General features: G+C 39.3%; 2 non-coding genes across 2 annotated transcripts; both read left to right on the plus strand.

Annotated features, from left to right (window-relative positions):
- The first annotated feature begins 6,416 nt into the window (after positions 1–6,416).
- Positions 6,417–6,607, plus strand: LOC141364454 (U2 spliceosomal RNA). The gene has a single exon (XR_012370174.1). It is a non-coding gene; the product is annotated as a U2 spliceosomal RNA (small nuclear RNA).
- Positions 6,608–20,401: 13,794 nt separating this feature from the next.
- LOC129435537 (U1 spliceosomal RNA) lies at positions 20,402–20,566 on the plus strand. Its single transcript, XR_008641336.1, has one exon. It is a non-coding gene; the product is annotated as a U1 spliceosomal RNA (small nuclear RNA).
- Positions 20,567–23,353: the final 2,787 nt, after the last annotated feature.

Here is a 23,353-nt window from a genome sequence, read left to right on the forward strand (position 1 = left end):
TATTCTTTTATACTGTTTTATTCGTACTGTTTTAAATCATTCAGTAAATCTAAAGTTAAACCGATCATACTGTTGTATTCTTTTAAACTGTTTTATTCGTACTGTTTTAAATCATTCAGTAAATGCAAAGTTAAACCGATCATACTGTTGTATTCTTTTATACTGTTTTATTCGTACTGTTTTAAATCATTCAGTAAATGCAAAGTTAAACCGATGTGTTTTTAATCTAGATTTAAAAGTGTCTTCTGTTGAAACACATCTGATCTCATTTGAAAGCTGATTCCAGCTACAGGTTCATACTGTTGTATTCTTTTATACTGTTTTATTCGTTCTGTTTTAAATCATTCAGTAAATGCAAAGTTAAACCGATCATACTGTTGTATTCTTTTATACTCTTTTATTCGTACTGTTTTATATTCTTCAGTAAATGCAAAGTTAAACCGATGTGTCTTTAATCTAGGTTTAAAAGTGCCCACTGTTGAAACACATCTGATCTCATTTGAAAGCTGATTCCAGCTACAGGTTCATACTGTTGTATTCTTTTATACTGTTTCATTCGTACTGTTTTAAATCATTCAGTAAATGCAAAGTTAAACCGATCATACTGTTGTATTCTTTTATAATGTTTTATTCGTACTGTTTATTCAGTAAATGCAAAGTTAAACCGTTGTGTCTTTAATCTAGATTTAAAAGTGCCTACTGTTGAAACACATCTGATCTCATCTGAAAGCTGATTCCAGCTACAGGTTTATACTGTTGTATTCTTTTATACTGTTTCATTCGTACTGTTTCAAATTCTTCAGTAAATGCAAAGTTAAACCGATGTGTCTTTAAATCTAGATTTAAAAGTGCCTACTGTTGAAACACATCTGATCTCATCTGAAAGCTGATTCCAGCTACAGGTTCATACTGTTGTATTCTTTTATACTGTTTTATTCGTACTGTTTTAAATCATTCAGTAAATGCAAAGTTAAACCGATCATACTGTTGTATTCTTTTATACTGTTTTATTCGTACTGTTTTATATTCTTCAGTAAATGCAAAGTTAAATCGATGTGTCTTTAATCTAGGTTTAAAAGTGCCCACTGTTGAAACACATCTGATCTCATTTGAAAGCTGATTCCAGCTACAGGTTCATACTGTTGTATTCTTTTATACTGTTTCATTCGTACTGTTTTAAATCATTCAGTAAATGCAAAGTTAAACTGATGTGTTTTTAATCTAGGTTTAAAAGTGCCTACTGTTGAAACACATCTGATCTCATCCGAAAGCTGATTCCAGCTACAGGTTCATACTGTTGTATTCTTTTATACTGTTTCATTCGTACTGTTTTAAATCATTCAGTAAATGCAAAGTTAAACCGTCGTGTTTTTCATCTAGATTTAAAAGTGTCTACCGTTGAAACACATCTGATCTCTTCTGAAAGCTGATTCCAGCTCCAGGTGGCATATTAACTGAATGCTGATGCACCTTGTATTTCGATTGCTTTGTATGCTTGAAACATGTGAAGAATTGACAATAAATAATCTTTATCAAGTGTTATACATTAAAAAGTGGATAAGTAACAAAAATGTCACTCCTGACAGCTGATAAATTAATGTTTTTTTTATAGCACCATTGAGGCGAGCACTTTTCAAGGCAAGATTCTTTATAGAACCTTATAAAAAGTTTCCATATAGTACCAAAAAACGGGTTCTGCTGTGGTTACATGCTGAGGAATCCTTATTTGGTACTTTTTAGGAGCATTTGTCTTAAGAGTGTTGCATAGGTTCGAAACTTTCAAACTTGAAACCAAATAGAAGGGTCACACTGTTTTTTTTGTGTGGAGTGGACATGAACAAGCTGCAGGCATTCAAATGTTATTTGTAATTTATTGTCTTATTTCATATTTAAAAAATAGCTATACAACTGGTGTTCCTCAATTTTAGGGCCTATTTTGTTTAGTATATCAGTTTTGTTCAGTTTTTTATGTGCATGCAAAAAGCAATCAGCAAGCAAATTAACTGAAGCTTTACCTTCATGTTCTTTTTGTGTAAGTGATAACTGTTTCTGTATGTATTTTATGTATTTGTATGTTTTTTACACGTATAGAGTGAAATGCACACGGTGAGGAATGGACCCAGACCTTCAGTGCCAGACCTCTGACCCGTTAACCTCCATCCCGACAGCCAGCGCCTTCTCCGGCTCCCATTGCGGTATCGCTTCTCGGCTTTTTGGACAAGAACAAGTGGACACCGGGGACTACAAGTTTAAATGGATTTTTGACCTTCGGAAATGGAAGCGAGGCTTGCTCCGTCCACTCCGTTCATCGACTCGGGCGCTTTCCGGGCACAAATAAGGTGAGTTTAAAACCAGAGTTTGCTTCTTTTGTGCGTGGTTGCCAGTTTGGTTTCCAATCCGTGATCTATATGATGTTGCGCGTTCTATAATATGTTTCTCGTTCGCTCAGTACTTTTGTGTGTTTCTATTCCACGTAAAGCTAACACCAAAACGATTGTGGAGAGCGCTATATAGATTGTTTTCAAAGAAAAAACAACAACGAGAAACAAACCCATGTTAAAATGGGTCAAATTATTTAGGCGGAGCACGCTGTCGCGTTGAACAAAGACAATGGCGCGTGCACACAACGAATGTGTATTGTGGAAAAGTTTGGCCCATATGCAGGTTCGCATGTGTCTTCGGTGGATACTAAAAAGATAAACATCTGCCCGGTGATCTAGTTTGTAGACAATATTTTTATATATGCAATCGAAGTGAATTTAAACAAGCAAAAAATCGGCCAGTGGGGTAGGACAGTTTTTCTTGAAATAGTATTTATGGGAAAAGTTCACGACTTTTTTTCTTACCCTTTAGGCAGATTTATTTGCTTGTTTTAAGCATAAAATAATCATAAACAGGAAAACGAATTGTATAGGCGGAGCACACGGGTTTTTTTTTTTCGTTCAAAGAAAAAAAGCAGCGTGGCACGAAGAAATGTTTGACTGAAATGGAATTTCGCCCTCTATTTTCCTTACAAACATAAACCAGAGAGAAGGGCCAGATGGCGTCGTGTTGTACCTTGTATTCGGTGATTGAAATCGAAAAAAAAATCGAATAGATCTATATATAAACACAATTGTTTTGTTGAACAGAGACAATGGCGGCATGCGCCAGCGTCTCCTATATGCCCATTTCACAAAATGGCGGCTTTGACCGGAAGTAGGGAAAACATTTTACTGTAATGACGGGGGTCGTTGTCCAAAGTGTGCCCATTTGAAGAAGTACATACACGTTTTACTTCTCATTTCTTTAGACTGAATAATTGTTTCTTATTAATTCCAAAGTATGTGACGTGATGATCTAATCGTATGTGTTATTCCTCGTTTGCTTGCATGTGTAACCTTTGGTTAAAGGTATGAAAAGGAACCGACTAGGTCACCTGGGTTATTTATTCACACAGGAAAATAGATTGAACCCAAGAGAAAAAATAAACAAACAAAAAAGTTACAAAAATATGAAAAGGACCCTGCTGGTTCGGATGGGATTAAAGACAGAGACGTGACTCTCCAAAAATAGTACAAATTTATTTTTTACAGAAAGTGCTTAAAAATATTTAAAAGATAAAATTTACGGCCCACCGGTTATTTACCCACAATTGGAGAGACTAGATTAAATCCACTTTTTAACAGAAGGGACAAACCACACAGCAAATCAGTGCATAGTTCTTAAAAGCAGTGACGAACCAAAAATAAACCAAAACACACAAACATACTCTCGCCTTCTGTTTAAGTCTCAAAAACCACCGCTCAGATATTACATGTGGAAATAGTTATATAAATGGTACATACACTTATATACACACGTAAAGAAAGAAAAAAACTGCAGGACAGCAAAATACAGTTAACTCCCGATGACTATTTAAACAGCGTCCAAGCGGCTCACGGAGCAAAAATACAAAGCCTTTTAGTTTAATAAACTTCCACAAAAAATAAATATCAAATCCTTACGCAAACATGTATGCGACGAGACTTAAATCATGCAAAACATGAATGGTAACCAGACGTGCTTGTTGTGTACAGGGAGTGCATTTATTTGTAAACTTTTGCTAAATCAAAATGGTTTATTTTTTATTTTACTTTTTTACCTGGGTTTTTGGGAATACTTTTATATATTTCACAGCTATATAATTGGTTATAATAACGCACTTTTTGTTTATAAGCACGTTGAAATACATTAACACAGGATAATGCGGCAACAAATCAAATGTGCATTTAAATGCAACAAGCAAAATAAATAAAGCAAATCCATGCAAGCAAACGAGGAATAAAACACACCGCGATTAGAAAATCAGATCGCATACTTTGTAATTGAAAATAAATAATAATTAATTCTAAAGAAATAAGAAGTAAAATGTGTAAGTATTCCTCAAAATGTGCTTTGGACCAAGACCCCGTTCATCACAGCAAACGGGAGCAGACCCGAATAGGTATGTCTAGTTGTTTTATTTAAAATTTCCAGCCGTCTGTAAATTCATGTTTGGAAGAAAAAAGTAAATTAAGGTCTGTCTTGCTGTTATTGTCTTGTTTTCTAGTAAATATCTGACAATTCTTAAATCGACATGCATTTACTTGTTACGCAAAGTGGCTTAAGATGTTATGTATTGTAATAATTGAAATAAATTACAAAAATCAACAGGTTTATATTTAAAACAAGTAAAAATATCTGCCGGCGGGGTAAGAAAAATAAACTTAATTTCAGTTTCAACTTAATTCAATAATAAACTCAATTTAGGTTTATTTCCCTTAACCCACTGGCATATATTTTTACTTGATTTAGGCCTTAACCTATTACATTTTAGAATGTATTTCTGTAAACAAGACTTAAAATCTGAGCCACTTTGCTTGGCGGGAGAGTGCATCTCGATTTAAGAATTCTTTTTTTACTCGAAAACAGGAAAAAAGTAGCAAGTAAACGAACAGATTTGGATGTTTAAAACACTTAAACACTTTTTTTCACTCTACCCTTCATATTACAGCTGTCGAAAAACCACAGCAACGTCGACAGACCTGGAAGCATAGCTGTTTGCTTGTTGCGTTTAAATGGACATTTGATTTCTTTACCAGCATTGGATTTAGACCATTCAATGAGAATAGTTAACAGCGTTCATTATGATTGATAAGCCCTTAATGGAGAATGAAGTCTGCATACATTAAAAGCCTTATTTTATTTTCTCGTGTGCCTTCCAAAATGTATGCGACGAAACTTAAATCACGCAAAATATGAATGGTAACGAGACGTGCTTGTTGTGTACAGGGAGTGCATTTATTTGTAAACTTTTGCTAAATCAAAATGGTTTATTTTTTATTTGCTTTTTTTACCTGGGTTTTACCAGGTTCGCATTCCGGACATTTTTAATCCACAGTGTATGCAGTTATTTAGTAGAAAATGATATGCTGTTTTTTGGTAGAATTTTGTGTGAGCTAAAGAAAGTGATGCCAACCCAGCAAATACAAAAACGTTATAAAAACGTTTTGTGTTTGCTGGGAATACTTTTATATATTTCGCAGCTATATAATGAATTATAATAACGCACTTTTTGCTTATAAACAAATACATTGAAATACATTAACACGGAATGATGCGGCAACAAATCAAATGTGCAACAAGCTAAATAAATAAATAAATAGAAAATCAGATCGCATACTTTGTAATTGAAAATAAATAATAATTCATTCTAAAGAAATAAGAAGTAAAATGTGTAAGTATTCCTCAAAATGTGCTTTGGACTAAGACCCCCTTCATCACAGCAAACGGGAGCAGACCCGAATAGGTATGTCTAGTTATTTTGTTTAAAATTTCCAGCCGTCTGTAAATTCATGTTTGGAAGTTTTTGTCTTGTTTTCTAGTAAATATCTGACCATTCTTAAATCGAGATGCATTTACTTGTTAAGCAAAGTGGCTTAAGATATTATGTGTTGTAATAATTGAAATAAATTCTAAAAAGCAACAGGTTTATATTTAAAACAAGTAAAAATATCTGCCGGTGGGGTAAGAAAAATAAACTTAATTTCTGTTCCAACTTAATGCAATAATAAACTCAATTTAGGTTTATTTCCCTTAAACCACTGGCATATATTTTTACTTGATTTAGGCCTTAACCTATTACATTTTAGAATTTATTTCAGTAAACAAGACTTAAAATCTAAGCCACTTTGCTTAAGAAAATGCATCTCGATTTAAGAATTCTTTTTTACTCGAAAACAGGAAAAAAATACAAAGTAAACGAACAGATTTGGATGTTTAAAACACTTTAACACTTTTTTTTCACTCTACCCTTCATATTACATACTACTTCATATTAGAGTTAAATGCCCGCTAGCCTCCACCCCGAAAGCCAGCGCCTTCGCCGGCTGCCCTTTGGCTGCGTCTATTGCGGTATCGCTTCTCGGCCTTTTGGCTAAGATCAAGTGTAGTATCTGTTCTTATCAGTTTAATGTCTGATACGTCTCCTACCCGGGGACTATACGTTAAATGGATTTTTGACCTTCGGAAATGGAAGCGGAGCTTGCTCCTTCCACTCCATGCATCGACGTGGTATTGCAGTGTTTCCATGAACGGTGCGCTCCCCTTCTCGGGGACAAATAAGTTAGGTAAAAATCAGAATTTGTTTCTTTTGTGCGTGAATGACAGAGTGTTTTTTAATTCGTGTGTTTTAAAAGTGCTGTGTATTCGTTGGCATTATTGGTTTAACGAAAAGCTTGCATGGAAATGAACACGCTGATAACGAAATGTTTTTGTAATGTATTTAATTATTTTCCTTACAGTTTGCGGAGGTGATACCAGGACGAATTAAACAGCCTCGACACAGCTGAAGGCGCAAGAAAATCGTACGAGACAGTTTGGGATGTTAAAAACACCTGAAAACTTTTTTTTCCACTACCCTTCATACTACAGCGGTCGAAAAACCACAGCAACGTCGACACGCCTGGAAGCATAGCTGTATTTGTTTAAGACAACGGGTAAAGTATTTTCTTGATTACCTAAATGACTTGCAGTAAGAACATATTTTAATTTATAATGATAACTCTGTCATCATTTATTCATCCTCGTGTTGTTTTCAACCTGTATGCATTCGTATTTTGGAGGTGACACGATGACGACTTAAACATCATCGACACAGCTGAAAAAGCGAACGAGACAGATTGGGATGTTCAAAACACCTGAAAACTTTTTTTTCACTGTACTACAGCTGTCGAAGAACCACAGCAACGTCGGCAGATCTGGAAGCATAGCTGTATTTGTTTAACTCACAACGACAACGGGTAAGTCATTGAGCCCTTGTGTTTTTATTTATCCACGTTCTAAAATTGCTATGCTTTCGTTGTTTCTCGATTGCTCTGTACATTTCTTTGTTTCTATTCCACGTAAAGTTACTTTGTAAATATAGCTGCAAGCAGCAATGCCGGGCCCTCGCACGTTTTTTTACCGCTACACGGTGCGTCAGAGAAAACGATGCACGGTGGGCAAGGGCATCAAGTGGGTAAAATATCAGTGGGCTATTTAATGTTGTTTCTGAGCCATTTGGGGACTGTAGGTAAAAGAAACCCCACATGTTAGACAAACAGGGGCACTAGTGAGCCACTTAAGAGACACACCTATGTCTGACCTTTTTGTCAACACTTAACAGCCGAAAACTCTGATGTGTGTGCCAAATTTAAAGTTCAACTAAGCACGCCAAGAGCCTTAAACATGCCTGAAATTAAAGTAAAGTTTGACGCATTGCCATGGGAACAGCGTTCGAGATGTCAAAAATTCCTTCGCAATTTATCATCTACAATGTCTCGGCATCATCTTGACCACTTCTGGTGTCAATCGCATGAATCCCATACGAGGAGTATTTAAAGGTTCACAGCATGTAACTGTCAGCCTTAAATATGTGTAAAAATGAAAGTAAAGTTTGATGCATTGCCATGGGAACAGCGTTCGAGATATCAAAAATCCCTTCGCAATTTATCATCTACAATGTCTCGGCATCCTCTTGACCACTTCTCGTGTCAATCGCATGAAAATCCTAGAAGGAGTATTTAAAAGTTAACTGTATGCAACTGAAAGGCTTAAATATGCCTTTAAAATAAAAGTAAAGTTTGATGCGTTGCCATGGGAACAGTGTTTGAGATATCAAAAATCCCTTCGCAATTTATCATCTACAATGTCTCGGCATCATGGTGACCACTTTTGGTGTCAATCGCATGAAAATCCTAGGAGGAGTATTTAAAAGAACATTGCATGGAACTTTCAAAAAAATCCAGCTTTGTGACTGACACACTTCCTGGCGCCTGCTGGTGGCGCTATACCCGGGAGTCACAATAGGCACATCGATGCGATCGGAATCTTAAGACGAACAAACACCCCGCGTGTCATTACAATAAGACATTTTTTGCCTTAGATATTAGACACTTCCTGTTTCTCTGATTTCGCCACAACTTTGTCGCCTCGCCATGGCAGAACCGTTCGAGATATCAAAAATCTCTTCGCAATTTAGCAAGTCCAATGTCTCGACATCATGTTCACCACTTTTGGTGTCAATTGCATGCATCCTCTAGGAGGAGTATTCAAAAGTTCAACGCATGCATTTTTTAAACAATCCAAAATAACTGACTTCCTGTTGGGCGGAGCTTAAATGTTAGAGGGCGAAAGTTGTTCGGGTCGATGAGATCTATATGCGTACCAACTCTCGTACATGTGCGTACATATTTGCACGATCTGCGCACTCCTGTTTGTTTTTGCATTACAGGGGGCGCTACAGAGCCCCCGTGCCACGCCCGTGTTCCGGCCTTTGGCTTTCGGCGATCACGGACGACTCTGATGTCTGTGCCAAATTTCAAGAGTTTTCGAGTATGTTAAGGCCCCCAAAATGCCCAAAAGTGTTGAAAAAAAAAAAAATAATAATAATAATAAATATAGCTGCAAGCAGCAATGGCGGGCCTTCGCACGTTTTTTTACCGCTACACGGTGCCTCCGAGAAAACGACGCAAAGTGGGCACGTGCATCAAGTGGGTAAATATCAGTGGACTATTTCATGTTGCTACTGACCAATTTGGGTACTGTAGGTAAAAGAAACCCCACATTTTAGACAAACGGGGGCGCTAGTGAGCCACTAAATAGACATGCCTTTATCTGACTTTTTTGTCAACACTTTAAAGGGGGGGTTTAATGGTATTTCAAGCATTCTGACTTATTAACACAGTTATAGAGTTGTTTCCTCATGCTAAACGTAGGCAAAGTGTCAAAAATGCAGTTGGGCGTGTTTCAGAGTATTTCTGTGCCGAATGCACTTCGCCAGGGTTCGTACAAGTTTCGGCTAATTTTTTTCGATTACGGTTCTAACTGACGTTTCAGGGGTTTTCGATACGTATCACTTCTTTATATGGGCTTCCGCCGGAAAACTTCCCCCGGAAAACCCCGCCCAGCCGTCAGTCAGCGGGAGACGCTAGAGCTTGCTAACAGCTTTTCACGCCACTCAGCTTTGTTTAATTTCAAAAGTCAACAATGGCACAACAAGAAGTGTGTTTTTGGATGTAAGGAGAAGACATCCAGCCTCATGGAAACAATGGATATAGTTTATTATCCGGATTAGCAGCGGAGTTTTGCGTGTGCGTTTGATGCGGTGGATTTTCAGAACCGGGTCATGACGAGTTACACGTGGTAAGTAAGACTTCTGTCTTATGTTGGAAATAGGCGCGTGTATATTATATAAATGACACGAACATGTAGTGAATCATAAGTTAAAAAAGTGTTGTATAGTGTTGCATGACTCGTACTCGCTCCTCCCGTGTTATAACTCCTCCTTCTTCGTTTTCTCGTACGTTATCAGAAAGATTCGGTAAAGCTAATCTTTCTTTTATAAATCTGATTCAACTAAAGACTCTTCGGAGATATAAAGGATGTCATACTACTCTATGGGTACTCCAGATTCATATCAGAAATGCAGAAACAGCATGTGTTACGTGAGCTTTAACAGCCGACAACTCTCATGTGTGTGCCAAATTTAAAGTTAATCTAAGCATGCAAAGAGCCTTAAACATGCCTGAAATTAAAGTAAAGTTTGAAGCGTTGCCATGGCAACAGTGTTCGAGATGTCAAAAATTCCTTCGCAATTTAGCATCTACAATGTCTCAGCATCATGTTGACCACTCTTGGTGTCAATCACATAAACATTCTAGGAGGAGTATTTAAAAGAACATCACATGGAACTGTCAAAAAAATCAACCTTTGTGACTGCAACACTTCCTGGCGCCTGGTGGTGGCGCTATACCCGAGACTCACAATAGGCACATCGATGCGATCAGAATCTTCAGACGAACAAACACCCTGTGTGTCATCATAATAAGACATTTTTTACCTTAGATATTAGACACTTCCTGTTTCTCTGATTTCGCCATGAATTTGTCGCCTCGCCATGACAGAACCGTTCGAGATATCAAAAATCCCTTCGCAATTTAGCAAGTACAATGTCTCGACATCATGATCACCATGTTTGGTGTCAATCCCATGAATCCCCTAGAAGGAGTATTCAAAAGTTCACAATATGCATTTTTTAACCCTCCAAAATGGCCGACTTCCTGTGGGGCGGAGCTAATAGGTTTGATTGTGAAAGTTGTTCGGGTCGATGAGATCTATATACGTACCCACTTTCGTACATGTGCGTACATGTTTGCCCGATTTGTGCACCAATATTTTTTTTGCATTACAGGGGGCGCTACAGAGCCCTACTGCCACACCCGTGTTCCAGCGTTTACCCAGACCTAATGGCCGACGACTTTGAGGTCTGTGCCAAATTTCCGGTGTTTTCGAGCATGTTAAGGCACCCAAAGTGCATGCCAAGTGCTTAAATATCCCTGAAAATGAAAGTAAAGTTTGACGTGTTGCCATGGGAGCAGCATTCGAGATATCAAAAATCCCTTCGCAATTTATCATCTACTATGCCTCAGCATCATGTTGACCACTTTTGGTGTCAATCGCATAAAAAATCCTAGGAGGAGTATTTAAAAGAACATCGCATGGAACTGTCAAAAAATCCACCTTTTGTGACTGCCACACTTCCTGGTGCCTGTTGGTGGCGCTATACCCGAGACTCACAATAGGCACATCGATGCGATCGGAATCCTTGGCCGAACATACACACTGCGTTTTATCCCAATAAGACATTTTTTGCTTTAGATATTAGACACTTCCTGTTTCTCTGAATTCGCCATAAATTTGTCGCCTCGCCATGGCAACACCGTTCGAGATATCAAAAATCCCTTCGCAATTTAGCAAGTCCAATGTCTCAGCATCATGTTCACCACGTTTGGTGTCAATTGTATGAATTCCCTAGGAGAAGTATTTAAAAGTTCATGACTGACACACTTCCTGGCGCCTGGTGGTGGCGCTATATCTGAGACTCACAATAGGCACATCAATGCGATCGGAATCTTCACACGAACAAACGCCCCGCTTGGCATAACAATAAGAATTTTTTTGCCTTAGATATTAGACACTTCCTGTTTCTCTGATTTCGCCACAACTTTGTCGCCTCGCCATGGCAGGACCGTTCGAGATATCAAAAATCCCTTCGCAATTTAGCAAGTACAATGTCTCGACATCATGATCACCACGTTTGGTGTCATTCGCATGAATCCCCTAGAAGGAGTATTTAAAAGTTCACCGCATGCATTTTTTAAACAATGCAAAATAGCCGACTTCCTGTTGGGTGGAGCTTAAATGTTAGAGGGCGAAAGTTGTTCGGGTTGATGAGATTTATAAGCGTACCAATTCTCGTACATGTGCGTACATTTTTGCCCGATCTGTGCATCAATGGTTTCTTCTGCATTACAGGGGGCGCTACAGAGCCCCTGTGCCACGCCCGTTGTCCAGCCTTTGGTTTTCTGCAATGACGGACGACTTTGACGTCTTTGCCAAATTTCAAGAGTTTTCGAGTATGTTAAGGCACCCAAAATGCCCAAAAGTGTTAAAAAAAATAAAAATAAAAAAAAATAAAAAAAAAATAATAAATTCGAGCAAAAACAATAGGGCTTCGCACCTTTCGGTGCAGGCCATTCTGGCCTGCTCCTCGGTGCTCGGGCCCTAATAAAAAATATAGCTGCAAGCAGCGATGGCGGGCCCTCGCACGTTTTTTTTACCGCTATACGGTGCCTCCGAGAAAACAATGCACAGTGGACACGTGCATCAAGTGGGTAAATATCAGTGGACTATTTCATGTTTCTACTGACCTATTTGGGTTCTGTAGGTAAAAGAAACCCCACATTTTAGACAAACGGGGGCACTAGTGAGCCACTAAATAGACACGCCTTTATCTGACCTTTTTGTCAACACTTAACAGCCGAAAACTCTCATGTGTGTGCCAACTTTTAGGTTAATCTAAGCATGCCAAGAGCCCTAAATATGCCTGATATAAAAGTAAAGTTTGGGGCGTTGCCATGGGAACAGCGTTAGAGATATCAAAAATCCCTTCGCAATTTAGCATCTACAATGTCTCAGCATCATGTTGACCAATTTTAGTGTCAATCGCATAAACATTCTAGGAGGAGTATTTAAAAGAACATCACATGGAACTGTCAAAAAAATCAACCTTTGTGACTGCAACACTTCCTGGCGCCTGGTGGTGGCGCTATACCCGAGACTCACAATAGGCACATCGATGCGATCAGAATCTTCAGACGAACAAACACCCTGCATGGCATCACAATAAGATATTTTTTACCTTAGATATTAGACACTTCCTGTTTCTCTGATTTCGCCATGAATTTGTCGCCTCGCCATGACAGAACCGTTCGAGATATTAAAAATCCCTTCACAATTTAGCAAGAACAATGTCTCGGCATCATGTTCACCACGTTTGGTGTCAATCCCATGAATCCCCTAGAAGGAGTATTCAAAAGTTCACCGTATGCATTTTTTAAACCATCCAAAATGGCCGACTTCCTGTTGGGCGGAGCTAATAGGTTTGATTGTGAAAGTTGTTCGTGTCGATGGGATCTATATACGTACCAACTCTCGTACATGTGCGTACATGTTTGCCAGATTTGTGCACCAATAATTTTTTTGCATTATAGGGGGCACTACAGAGCCCTACTGCCACGGCCATGTTCCAGCGTTTGCCCCGTCCTAATGGCTGACGACTTTGAGGTCTGTGCCAAATTCCCGGTGTTTTAGAGCATGTTAAGGCACTCAAAGTGCATGCCAAGTGCTTAAATATGCCTGAAAATGAAAGTAAAATTTGACGTGTTGCCAATGGAGCAGCATTCGAGATATCAAAAATCCCTTCGCAATTTATCATCTACAATGTCTCAGCATCATGTTGACCACTTTTGGTGTCAATCGCATGAAAATCCTAGGAGGAGTATTTAAAAGTTAACCGCATGCAACTGTCAAAAAATCCACCTTTTGTGACTGTCACACTTCCTGGCGCCTGGTGGTGGTGCTATACCCGAGACTCACAATAGGCACATCGATGCGATCGGAATCCTTGGCCGAACATACACACTGCTTTTCATCCCAATAAGACATTTTTTGCTTTAGATATTAGACACCTGCTGTTTCTCTGAATTCGCCATAAATTTGTCGCCTCGCCATGGCAACACCGTTCGAGATATCAAAAATCCCTTCGCAATTTAGCAAGTCCAATGTCTCAGCATCATCTTCACCACGTTTGGTGTCAATCGTATGAATTCCCTAGGAGAAGTATTTAAAAGTTCATGACTGACACACTTCCTGGCGCCTGGTGGTGGCGCTATACCCGGGAGTCACAATAGGCACATCGATGCGATCGGAATCATCAGACAAACAAACACCCCGCATGGCATCACAATAAGATATTTTTTGCCATAGATATTAGACACTTCCTGTTTCTCTAAATTCGCCATGATTTTGTCACCTCGCCATGGCAGAACCGTTCGAGATATCAAAAATCCCTTCGCAATTTAGCAAGTACAATGTCTTGACATCATGATCACCACGTTTGGTGTCAATCCCATGAATCCCCTAGAAGGAGTATTTAAAAGTTCACCGCATGCATTTTTTAAACAATCCAAAATGGCAGACTTCCTGTTGGGCGGAGCTAAAATGTTAGAGGGCGAAAGTTGTTCGGGTCGATGAGATCTATATGCGTACCAACTCTCCAACATGTGCGTACATGTTTGCCCGATCTGTGCACTAATGTTTTTTTTTGCATTACAGGGGGCGCTACAGAGCCCCTGTGCCACGCCCGTGTTCCAGCCTTTGCCCGTTCGCAATGACGGACGACTTTGACGTCTGTGCCAAATTTCAAGAGTTTTCGAGTATGTTTAGGCACCCAAAATGCCCAAAAGTGTTAAAAAAAATAAAAAAAATAAAAAAAAAAATAAAAATAAAAAAAAAAAATATAGCTGCAAGCAGCGATGGCGGGCCCTCGCACGTTTGTTTACCGCTACACGGTGCGTCCGAGAAAACGATGCACGGTGGGCATGTGCATCAAGTGGGTAAATATCAGTGGGCTATTTAATGTTGTTACTGACCCATTTGGGGACTGTAGGTAAAAGAAACCCCACATTTTAGACAAACGGGGGCACTAGTGAGCCACTTAAGAGACACGCCTATGTCTGACCTTTTTGTCAACACTTAACAGCCGACAACTCTGATGTGTGTGCCAAATTTAAATTTAATCTAAGCACGCCAAGAGCCTTAAATATGCCTGAAATGAAAGTAAAGTTTTGACGCGTTGCCATGGGAACAGCGTTCAAGATGTCAAAAATTCCTTCGCAATTTAGCATCTACAATGTCTCAGCATGATGTTGACCACTTTTGGTGTCAATCGCATGAATCCCATACAAGGAGTATTCAAAAGTTCACAGCATGTAACTGTCAGTCTTAAATATGTGTAAAAATGAAGGTAAAGTTTGACACGTTGCCATGGGAACAGAGTTGGAGATATCAAAAATCCCTTCGCAATTTATCGTCTACAATGTCTCTGCATCATGTTGACCACTTTTGGTGTCAATTGCATGATTATTCTAGAAGGAGTATTTAAAAGTTAACTGCATGCAACTGAAGGGCTTAAATATGCCTTTAAAATGAAAGTAAAGTTTGATGCGTTGCCATGGGAACAACGTTCGAGATATCAAAAATCCCTTCGCAATTTATCATCTACAATGTCTTGGCATCATGTTCCCCACTTTTGGTGTCAATCGCATAAACATTCTAGGAGGAGTATTTAAAAGAACATCACATGGAACTGTCAAAAAAATCAACCTTTGTGGCTGCAACAATTCCTGGCGCCTGGTGGTGGCGCTATACCCGAGACTTACAATAGGCACATTGATGCGATCAGAATCTTCAGACGAACAAACACCCCGCCTGTCATCACTATAAGACATTTTTTGCCTTAGATATTAGACACTTCCTGTTTCTCTGAATTCGCCATGACTTTGTCGCCTCGCCATGGCAGAACCGTTCGAGATATCAAAAATCCCTTCGCAATTTAGCAAGTACAATGTCTCGACATCATGATCACCACGTTTGGTGTCAATCCCATGAATCCCCTCAGAGGAGTATTCAAAAGTTCACCGCATGCATTTTTTAAACAATCCAAAATGGCCGACTTCCTGTTGGGCGGAGCTAATAGGTTAGAGTGCGAAAGTTGTTCAGGTCGATGAGATCTATATGTGTACCAACTTTCGTACATGTGCGTACATGTTTGCCCGATCTGCGCACTCCTGTTTGTTTTTGAATTACAGGGGGCGCTACAGAGCCCCCGTGCCACGCCCGTGTTCCAGCCTTTGGCTTTCGGCGATCACAGACGACTCTGATGTCTGTGCCAAATTTCAAGAGTTTTCGAGTATGTTAAGGCCCCCAAAATGCCCAAAAGTGTTGAAAAAAATAATAAAAAATATAGCTGCAAGCAGCGATGGCGGGCCCTCGCACGTTATTTTACCGCTATACGATGCCTCCGAGAAAACGATGCATGGTGAGCAAGTGCATCAAGTGGGTAAATATCAGTGGGCTATTTCATGTTGTTATTGACCCATTTTGGGACTGTAGGTAAAAGAAACCCCACATTTTAGACAAACGGGGGCGCTGGTGAGCCTCTTAAGAGACACGCCTATGTCTGACCTTTTTGTGCACACTTAACAGTCGACAACTCTGATGTGTGTGCCAAGTTTTAGGTTAATCTAAGCACGCCAAGAGCCTTAAACATGCCTAAAATTAAAGTAAAATTTGACGCGTTGCCATGGGGACAGCGTTGGAGATATCAAAAATCCCTTCGCAATTTATCATCTACTATGCCTCGGCATCATGTTGACCACTTTTGGTGTCAATCGCATGAAAATCCTAGAAGGAGTATTTAAAAGAACATTGGATGGAACTGTCAAAAAAATCCACCTTTGTGACTGACACACTTCCTGGCACCTGGTGGTGGCGCTATACCCAAGACTCACAATAGGCACATCGATGCGTTCGGAATCTTCAGACGAACAAACGTCCTGCGTATCATTACAATAAGACATTTTTTGCCTTAGATATTAGACACTTCCTGTTTCTCTGATTTCGCCATGACTTTGTCGCTTCGCCATGGCAGAACCGTTCGAGATATCAAAAATCCCTTCGCAATTTAGCAAGTACAATGTCTCGACATCATGTTCACCGCGTTTGGTGTCAATCGCATAAATCCCCTAGGAGGAGTATTTAAAAGTTCATCACATGCGTTTTTGAAACAATCAAAAATGGCCGACTTCCTGTTGGGCGGAGCTAATAGGTTTAAGGGCAAAAGTTGTTCGGGTCGATGAGTTCTATATGTGTACCAACTCTCGTACATGTGCGTACATTTTTGCCCGATCTGTGCCCCAATGTTTGTTTTTGAATTACAGGGGGCGCTACAGAGCTCCCTTGCCACGCCCGTGGTCCGGCCTTTGCCCGGACCTGATGGCCGATGACTCTGATGTCTGTGCAAAATTTCAAGAGTTTTTGAGTATGTTAAGGCCCCCAAATTGCCCCGAAACGTAAAAAAAAAATAAAAAAAAAAAAATAATAATTATAATAAAAATAATAATCCGAGCAAAAACAATAGGGCTTCGCACCTTTCGGTGCAGGCCATTCTGGCCTGCTCCTCGGTGCTCGGGCCCTAATAATAAATTCGAGCAAAAACAATAGGGCTTCGCACCTTTCGGTGCAGGCCATTCTGGCCTGCTCCTCGGTGCTCGGGCCCTAAATATAGCTGCAAGCAGCGATGGCGGGCCCTCGCACGTTTTTTTACCGCTACACGGTGCCTCCGAGAAAACGATGCACGGTGGGCATGTGCATCAAGTGGGTAAATATCAGTGGAATATTTCATTTTGCTACTGATCCATTTAGGTACTGTAGGTAAAAGAAACCCCACATTTTAGACAAATGTGGGTGCTAGTGAGACACTAAATAGACACGCCTTTATCTGACGTTTTTGTCAACACTTAACAGCCGACAACTCTGATGTGTTTGCCAAAATTTAAATTTAATCTAAGCACGCCAAGAGCCTTAAATATGCCTGAAATAAAAGTAAAGTTTGACGTGTTGCCATGGTAACAGCGTTCGAGATGTCAAAAATTCCTTCGCATTTTAGCATCTACAATGTCTCAGCATCATGTTGACCACTTCTGGTGTCAATAACATTATTTACCTAGAAGGAGTATTTAAAAGAACATCGCATGCAACTGTAATGCTTAAATAAGCCTTTAAAATGAAAGTAAAATTTGTCGCGTTGCCATAGGAACAACATTCGAGATATCAAAAATCCCTTCGCAATTTATCATCTACAATGTCTCAGCATCATGTTGACCACTTTTGGTGTCAATCGCATGAATACCCTAGAAGGAGTATTTAAAAGTTCACTGCATGAAACTGTAAGGCTTAAATATGCCTTTAAAATGAAAGTAAAGTTTGACACGTTGCCATGGGAACAGCGTTCGAGATATCAAAAATCCCTTCGCAATTTATCATCTACAATGTCTCATCATCATGTTGACCACTTTTGGTGTCAATTGCATGATTTTTCTAGAAGGAGTATTTAAAAGAACATTGCATGGAACTGTCAAAAAAATCCAGCTTTGTAACTGACACACTTCCTGCCGCCTGGTGGTGGCGCTATACCCGGGAGTCACAATAGGCGCATCGATTCGATCGGAATCTTCAGATGAACAAACACCCCGCTTGTCATTACAATAAGACATTTTTTGCCATAGATATTAGACACTTCCTGTTTCTCTGATTTCGCCATGACTTTGCCGCTTCGCCATGGCAACACCGTTCGAGATATCAAAAATCCCTTCGCAATTTAGCAAGTCCAATGTCTTGACATCATGATCACCACGTTTGGTGTCATTTGCATGAATCCCCTAGGAGGAGTATTCAAAAGTTCACCGCATGCATTTTTTAAACAATCCAAAATGGCGGACTTCCTGTTGGGCGGAGCTAAAATGTTAGAGGGCGAAAGTTGTTCGGGTCGATGAGATCTATATGCGTACCAACTTTCGTACATGTGCGTACATGCTTGCCCAATCTGTGCACCAATGTTTGTTTTTGCATTACAGGGGGCGCTACAGAGCCCCTGTGCCACGCCCGTGTTTCAGCCTTTGCATGAGCCTAGTGGTATGGGACTCTGACATGTGTGCCAAATTTCAAGAGTTTTCGAGTATGTTAAGGGACCCAAATTAGGTCAAGTGTTGAAAAAAATAAAAAATAAAAAAATAAAAATAAATATAGCTGCAAGCAGCGATGGCGGGCCCTCGCACGTTATTTTACCGCTATACGATGCCTCCGAGAAAACGATGCACGGTGAGCAAGTGCATCAAGTGGGTAAATATCAGTGGGCTATTTCATGTTGTTATTGACCCATTTGGGGACTGTAGGTAAAAGAAACCCCACATTTTAGACAAACGGGGGCGCTGGTGAGCCACTTAAGAGACACGCCTATGTCTGACCTTTTTGTGCACACTTAACAGTCGACGACTCTGATGTGTGTGCCAAGTTTTAGGTTAATCTAAGCACGCCAAGAGCCTTAAACATGCCTGAAATTAAAGTAAAATTTTACGCGTTGCCATGGGAACAGCGTTGGAGATATCAAAAATCCCTTCGCAATTTATCATCTACTATGCCTCGGCATCATGTTGACCACTTTTGGTGTCAATCGCATGAAAATCCTAGAAGGAGTATTTAAAAGAACATTGGATGGAACTGTCAAAAAAATCCACCTTTGTGACTGACACACTTACTGGCGCCTGGTGGTGGCGCTATACCCGAGACTCACAATAGGCACATCGATGCGTTCGGAATCTTCAGACGAACAAACGTCCTGCGTGTCATTACAATAAGACATTTTTTGCCTTTGATATTAGACACTTCCTGTTTCTCTGATTTCGCCATGACTTTGTCGCTTCGCCATGGCAGAACCGTTCGAGATATCAAAAATCCCTTTGCAATTTAGCAAGTCCAATGTCTCGACATCATGTTCACCGCGTTTGGTGTCAATCGCGTAAATCCCCTAGGAGGAGTATTTAAAAGTTCAGCACATGCGTTTTTGAAACAATCAAAAATGGCCGACTTCCTGTTGGGCGGAGCTAATAGGTTTAAAGGCGAAAGTTGTTCGGGTCGATGAGTTCTATATGTGTACCAACTCTCGTACATGTGCGTACATTTTTGCCCGATCTGTGCCCCAATGTTTGTTTTTGAATTACAGGGGGCGCTACAGAGCTCCCTTGCCACGCCCGTGTTCCGGCCTTTGCCCGGACCTGATGGCCGACGACTCTGATGTCTGTGCAAAATTTCAAGAGTTTTTGAGTATGTTAAGGCCGCCAAATTGCCCCGAAACGTAAAAAAAAAATAAAAAAAAAAATAATAATAATAATAAAAATAATAATCCGAGCAAAAACAATAGGGCTTCGCACCTTTCGGTGCAGGCCATTCTGGCCTGCTCCTCGGTGCTCGGGCCCTAATAATCCTAAGGAAAACAATAGGGCTTCGCACCTTTCGGTGCAGGCCATTCTGGCCTGCTCCTCGGTGCTCGGGCCCTAATAATAATCCGAGCAAAAACAATAGGGCTTCACACCTTTCGGTGCAGGCCATTCTGGCCTGCTCCTCGGTGCTCGGGCCCTAATAACGAAACGATATATTGAAATGCGCTATTTAAATCCATTTGATTTAAATTGTTTCACGTTTTTCTCTCTGCACGGTTTAACCGGGCTGGAAACGGAAAATGGGTAGATCTCGAAGAATATTTGGTTTCAGACCTGGCTTCGTGCGCCTTTCCACCTGGTCACACACAGTAATGAAATGGTAGTCGGACGGCCTTCGGGGGCGCCGTCGATGTGATCGGTCACAGGAAGATGCGGCCGTCTGGCCTCAAAGGCTGTTGCTCATACTTACCTGGCAGGGGAGATACCATGATCATGAAGGTGGTTCACCCAGGGCGAGGCTCAGCCATTGCACTCCGGTTGTGCTGACCCTTTGCGAATTCCCCAAATGTGGGAATCTCGACTGCAAAATTTCTGATAGTGGGGGACTGCGTTCGCGCTCTCCCCTGGCCTTTGTGTTAAAAATAGATTCGTTTGTCTTTTTACGGAAAATCCAAGAGACGCCTAACCACGGCACAAGAACGCATTGGTCATCAAAAAGCGGCTATTAAACGACTACATAACTTCTAATAGACCGCGAATATGTGTCTAGGCTAAAACAAGGCTTAATTTGGGCTGTCAGTGAAAATCTAATAGACGTTTGACCGTTCCCCAAGTATAGACTGGCCATTAAATAGAACCACAATCAAACAGCTACATGTCTAAGAGACATTCAACAAAATAATGCTTAGATGATTCTTTTACTTACAATGTAAGCGGTTCTCAGGAATGGCAATCATCCAAACTAATAAATTATAAAGCTTTTAAAAGAAAATGACAACCGTTAAACAACCTAGACAACGTTGGGCAGTACAAAATGCTTAGAAATACAAGACAAAACGAAATATTGTACATGAATGTACATTAAAACAAGCCAACAAATCTGCCAATGGGCTAAGACAATTTTTCTTGAATTAGGTGTTTAAATCTAGATTTGTTTCTAACCCCTTTGGCAGATTTATTTGCTTGTTTTAAGCCCAAATTCACTTAAATTTTATGTTTTTTCTCCCGAAAGGCTAGGCTTATTTTCTTATGTCCTTTTGCTCATCAAAATAATGCATCTTATTTTAAGACTTTTTAGATATTTGCATAGTTAAAAAGGATTTTTTGTGCAATGTATTCATTCATTCGCTACCCTTCATACTACAGCTGTCGAAAAACCACAGCAACGTCGACAGACCTGGAAGCAAAGCTGTATTTGTTTAACTTGCAAAGACAACGGGTAAAGTATTTTCTTGATTACCTAAATGACTTGCAGTAAGAAAATATTTCAATTTATAATAATGATAATTCTGTCATCATTTACTCATCCTCGTGTTGTTTTAAACCTGTATGCGTTCGTTTTTTCTGATTAACACAAAAGAAGATATTTTGAGGAATGATGGTAAACCCACAGCAGATAGTGACCATTGACTTCCATAGTAGGAATACAAAAATATGATGAAATTTAATAGGTACCATCGACTGTGTGCTAACCATCATTTTTCAAAATATTTTCTTCATCATTTATCACGATACTTCCAAAATATTTTTTTTCCTACTATGGAAGTCAATGATAATGTATTTCATTATTTGCTTTACAAGCCTGAAAATGATAGGTTGGAATCCAGGCGACAGGATTCTATGGTAGTCAAAAACAGGCAAACAAGTAAAATAATCACCATTTACTTTTAAAGCATTTTGAAAATTGCTTGCTTATGCTGGGAGTAAAGGTATTTAATGCAGTGCGCATCCTGTTTAAAAGGTAAGGTATGATTCTTTTAAAGCTGACACATTTGCCACATTAAAATAACAGAAATGTACTGTTTCAACATTTTGGAGCCGGTGTGTCTGTGTTCTTGGGGCACATCTAAATGTAAGAGCAGAATTGCTTAATATTCTTCTCTATTTCTTGTATAGGTCAATTATGAGTGAAGAACCGTTCACCAAATGAAGACCACAGCCAGGTGACGGGATTGTGTGGTAATCACAAACAGGTTGAAAATTGAAGTTCTGTGTGTTCTTTTTGTACTTTATTTATTTCTGCAGGTAAGCACCATACCGTAAGCTTCATTCCCTTTATAACAGGTAAGGTTCATACTGTTTTATTCTTTTATACTGTTTTATTTTAAATCATTCAGTAAATGCAAAGTTAAACCGATGGTGTTTTTAATCTAGATTTAAAAGTGCCTACTGTTGAAACACATCTGATCTCATCTGAAAGCTGATTCCAGCTATACAGGTTCATACTGTTGTATTCTTTTATACTGTTTTATTCGTACTGTTTTAAATCATTCAGTAAATCTAAAGTTAAACCGATCATACTGTTGTATTCTTTTATACTGTTTTATTCGTACTGTTTTAAATCATTCAAGTAAATGCAAAGTTAAACCGATGTGTTTTTAATCTAGATTTAAAAGTGTCTTCTGTTGAAACACATCTGATCTCATTTGAAAGCTGATTCCAGCTACAGGTTCATACTGTTGTATTCTTTTATACTGTTTTATTCGTTCTGTTTTAAATCATTCAGTAAATGCAAAGTTAAACTGATCATACTGTTGTATTCTTTTATACTCTTTTATTCGTACTGTTTTATATTCTTCAGTAAATGCAAAGTTAAATCGATGTGTCTATAATCTAGGTTTAAAAGTGCCCACTGTTGAAACACATCTGATCTCATTTGAAAGCTGATTCCAGCTACAGGTTCATACTGTTGTATTCTTTTATACTGTTTTATTCGTACTGTTTTAAATCATTCAGTAAATGCAAAGTTAAACCGATCATACTGTTGTATTCTTTTATACTGTTTTATTCGTACTGTTTATTCAGTAAATGCAAAGTTAAACCGTTGTGTCTTTAATCTAGATTTAAAAGTGCCCACTGTTGAAACACATCTGATCTCATTTGAAAGCTGATTCCAGCTACAGGTTCATACTGTTGTATTCTTTTATACTGTTATATTCGTACCGTTTTAAATCATTCAGTAAATGCAAAGTTAAACCGATGTGTTTTTAATCTAGATCTAAAAGTTTCTTCTGTTGAAACACATCTGACCTCCTCTGAAAGCTGATTCCAGCTACAGGTTCATACTGTTGTATTCTTTTATACTGTTTTATTCGTACTGTTTTAAATCATTCAGTAAATGCAAAGTTAAACCGATCATACTGTTGTATTCTTTTATACTGTTTAATTCGTACTGTTTATTCAGTAAATGCAAA

Source organism: Misgurnus anguillicaudatus, chromosome 6 (genome assembly GCF_027580225.2).
Source record: "Misgurnus anguillicaudatus chromosome 6, ASM2758022v2, whole genome shotgun sequence".
NCBI lineage: Eukaryota > Metazoa > Chordata > Actinopteri > Cypriniformes > Cobitidae > Misgurnus > Misgurnus anguillicaudatus.